This window comes from Moschus berezovskii, chromosome 10 (genome assembly GCF_049115385.1).
Source record: "Moschus berezovskii isolate FMDL1 chromosome 10, NW_MosBer_1.0, whole genome shotgun sequence".
NCBI lineage: Eukaryota > Metazoa > Chordata > Mammalia > Artiodactyla > Moschidae > Moschus > Moschus berezovskii.
The window spans coordinates 61,745,552-61,749,965 of NC_142469.1; the positions used below are offsets into that span (position 1 = coordinate 61,745,552).

Here is a 4,414-nt window from a genome sequence, read left to right on the forward strand (position 1 = left end):
GAGACACAAAAATGATTCATCATGATAAGGACTGGCTGGATCAATGAAAACTGATCAAGAAACAAAGCCATACAAAACTTAATGCAAGAATAATCTTGGTGTCTAATGTCAGGCTAGAACTGCTAGTGGAGATAAGAAATCAGTGACAGTGATGAATGCAAGACTGATAACCCTAGCTTCCAACTAGCAGGAAGAACTATTTTTTCCATATCAAAAAATTTGGGAATAGAATGTATTTTGTTTCTATGTTGGGATAAAACTTTTGAAGAAATTTAATGCCCTTCCTTGTGATTTAAAGAGCATTATTTCAGCTAAAATAAGTATACTCAGTTCAGTTCAGTTGCTCAGTCGTGTCCTACTCTCCACTACCCCATGAATCACAGCACGCCAGGCCTCCCTGTCCATCACCAACTCCCAGAGTTTACTCAAACTCATGTCCATCGAGTCGGTGATGCCATCCAACCATCTCATTCTCTGTCGTCCCCTTCTCCTCCCGTCCCCAATCCTTCCCAGCATCAGAGTCTTTTCAAGTGAGTCAACTCTTTGCATGAGGTGGCCAAAGTATTGGAGTTTCAGCTTTAGTATCAGTCCTTCCAATGAACACCCAGGATTGATCTCCTTTAGAATGGACTGGTTGGATCTCCTTGCGGTACAAGGGACTCTCAAGAGTCTTCTCCAGCACCACAGTTCAAAAGCATCAATTCTTTGGCGATCAGCTTTCTTCACAGTCCAACTCTCACATCCATACATGACCGTTGGAAAAACCATAGCTTTGACTAGACAGACCTTTGTTGGCAAAGTAATGTCTCTGCTTTTTAATATACTATCTAGGTTGGTCATAACTTTCCTTCCAAGGAATAAGTGAATTCATTTATACGTTAACAATGACACAAGAAGGCTGAACGCCAAAGAATTGATGCTTTTGAACTGTGGTGTTGAAGAAGATTCTTGAGAGTCCCTTTGATGGCAAGGAGATCAAACCAGTCAATCCTAAAGGAAATCAGTCCTGAATATTCTTTGGAAGAACTGATGCTGAAGCTGAAACTCCAATACTTTGGCCACCTGATGAGAAAAGCCGACTCATGGGAAGAGACCCTGATGATGGGAAAGAGTGAGAGCAGGAGAAGAAAAGGATTAGAGAGGATGAGATTGTTGGATGGCATCACCAACTCAATGGACACGAGTTTGAGCAAGCTCCAGGTGAAAGACAGGGAAGCCTGGCATGCTGTAGTCCATTAGGTTGCAATGAATTGAACATGATTGAGCAAATGAACTGAACTGAATGATATAATCTCAATATGCCTTATATCATCTTATAAAAATGTTAAGTATTTATATTTTTATTAAGTTAAAAAAAACAGATATAGTACTTGTCTTGTGCCAGGTATTGTTCTAAGGACTTTACAAAAAATTAACACATTTAATTCTTGTAACAGTTATATGAAGTTGATACTATTAATATCCTCATTTTACCAATGAATAGCCTGAGGCCCAGGCCCTCACTAATAAGCTATAGAGCTGAAATAAAACCCAGGCAATCTGATTCTGTATACCTAATAAGTCATTTGTGATGGCTTCTGGCAAAAGAGCACTTGAGTATACATTTATGAAATGGTTTTTATATTCCTGGAATACTTAAGAGTGGGTTTAGGCATTTTCCAGAGTGGCATAGGGCCAGAACTAGAAGAATTTGAAGTGTATGTAATTGTTTTTTTAACTTTAGCATCTCAAGTATTCACTGATATAAGAAATTAAATATACTCTATACCTGAAAGCATATTCCATACATAGTAATAGAGGGTCAGTTATGTGGTAAAAAACAAAATAGAAATAACAGTAATTAAAACAATTGTAGATGAATGTGCTACAATAGTCTCTATGTTTTCATGAAGTCTGAAAGTATTATGCTTTTTATTACACAGTACTATTTTATTATACTGATTTATAAACTGCCATATCTTTTCTGTCATAGATAGACATGTAGAAATGTATATACAGATGTATGGATAGGACAATTGCATTAAGTTTGTCTGCATACGTGGGAAGAGGAGTTCTGTGTCTCTAATTGCTTTGCTACAATTTATTTTTTGTAGTTTAATCATTCATAATGTCCTGATTTATAATATATGTATAATAGAATACTTTATTTCTTTTTTTAATGTTGTTTTGAGATTTTATGAACTGATATAGAGTCAAGATTATTTAGACATCTTGAGAAAATCATTGTATATGAACAAAAGAGTTTATAGTCAAGATTTTGGAAGAGGGCACAGTCACATATTTGGAGACTGCATATTGGTGTATTATACAGAATAGGTTAGGCCATGCAGCTGTAGCAAATTAGTTTCCAAATACCATTAGTTTAATCTTATAGACGTTTATTGCTCATTAAAGTAAAATAAAATGGATGTCCAATGACCTTCCTTCATTTTGTACCTAACTCTCTGGAATACCTGGCTTCTGATATTGCTGTGACCTGGGAATAAAGTGGTGGAGAGAACACATTTCTTAATATTCTCAGATTGAGTGAAACACGTCATTTATGCTCTAAATTCACCGAGTAGAATTAGTCAAAAGACATCAGCTTAATTTCAAAGGGATATGGAGAAAGTAGGGAAGCACATGGAATACTGAAAGATGAGAAATTATTTTTCTCTCTGCTACAAAATAATATTGAAAGAAATGAGTCTTAATATGGAAGAACCAGTAGAAAGCTAAAAAAGAACTTTTTAAAAGTGAAACATAATTGACTTATATCATACTAATTTTATGTGTACAACATGACTCAATAACTTTATATTCCATTTAATGTCACCACAAAAGAATGGCTATATTTCCCTGTGCTGTGAAATACATCCATATATACTATCCATTTTATATATAGTGTTTTGTATCTCTCAATCCCCTGTGTGCATGTTAAGTCACTTCAGTTGTGTCCGACTCTTTGCAACCCTACGGACTGTAGCCTGCCAGGCTCCCCTGTCTATGGGATTCTCCAGGCATGAATACTGGAATGAGTTGTTGTGCCATCCTCCAGTCAAAGGCTTTGGCATAGTCAATAAAACAGAAATAGATGTTTTTCTGGAACTCTATTACTTTTCCGAATATTATTACAAGTATCAATTTTTACCATATTATAGATGAACACTGAAGTCAGGAAGGATTCCGTATGATGACACAGATAGACATACATCTCAAGTCTACCAGTTAAACATGTATACATGGGAGTAATGTTTAAACACATGATCCTCATTAGAACACTATAGATAGTCCTCAAAAGTTAATAATACAGCTACCATATCATGTAGCTGGAAGGGTACTATTTGAGAAAAACAAAGTTGCTAATTAGAAAACATATACACCCTAATGTTCATTATAGCATTATTTGCAATAGCCAAGATATGGAAACAGCTAAGTGCCCATCAATAAGTGAATGGATGAAGATGTGGTATATATGTACAATGGAATATTACTCAGCTGTAAAAGGATGAAAGCTTGCCATTTACAACAACATGGGTTGGTCTAGGGTGTATTATGCTACATGAAAATAAGTCTGTGTGCATGCTCAGGTGGCTCTGACTCTTCATGATGCCATAGGCTGTAGCCCACCAGGCTCCCCTGTCTATGGAATTTTCCAGGTGAGAGAGAGACAAATATTGCATATTTTCATTTACACATAGAATCTAAAAAAATGAACAAAAAATTAACAAGTATAACAAAACAGAAAGATTCATAGATACAGAGAATAAGTTACTAGTTTCCAAAGGTCAGGGGGCAGGGGAATTAATGAAATAGATGAAGGGGTTTAAGAAGTACAAACTTCCAGTTATAAATAAGTCACAGGGATGTAATTTACAGCACAAGTAATGTAGTCAATAATAATATAGTAGATTTGAAGCCTATACTTTCAGGGATCATTTCTATAGTTTGTTACTAGAGAAGTTTCTCTGAACGTGTAGCGCACCCGAAACCATGAGGAGGAGATGTAGTGTTCTCTCCTGAGCGTGAAGCTGGTCTTTGGTGTTGCTCCTGCAGCTGCCACTGGTCACTGATGATCGTTCTTCTCTACCTTTGGGAGAGTAAGAGGGAGAGGACACCGTCTCAGAAACCACCGTCTGAGTGGTTTCGCTTAAAAAATAATAATAATAATAATATAGTAGATTTGTGTGGTTTGTAATCTATAAAAATATCAAATCCATATGTTGTACACCTAAAATTAATATGCCTTCAGTTAATATTTCAGTTTAAAAAAATAATAGATTTTGGTACTGAGCATACTATGGTTTTATTCTTGTTGTTGTTCTGTCATTTCATTGAATATTCACAGGAGAAGAGAAAATTATATGCATTCAATCAGTTAACTGGAATCCAAGGCTCTCTCTCTAAACAAATAAGTAAATGTAAATATATATCT

At 35.7% G+C, this 4,414-nt stretch overlaps 1 non-coding gene across 1 annotated transcript; it reads left to right on the forward strand.

Annotated features, from left to right (window-relative positions):
* Window positions 1–3,895: 3,895 nt before the first annotated feature.
* LOC129561354 (small nucleolar RNA U3) lies at window positions 3,896–4,105 on the forward strand. Its single transcript, XR_008686976.2, has one exon. It is a non-coding gene; the product is annotated as a small nucleolar RNA U3 (small nucleolar RNA).
* Window positions 4,106–4,414: the final 309 nt, after the last annotated feature.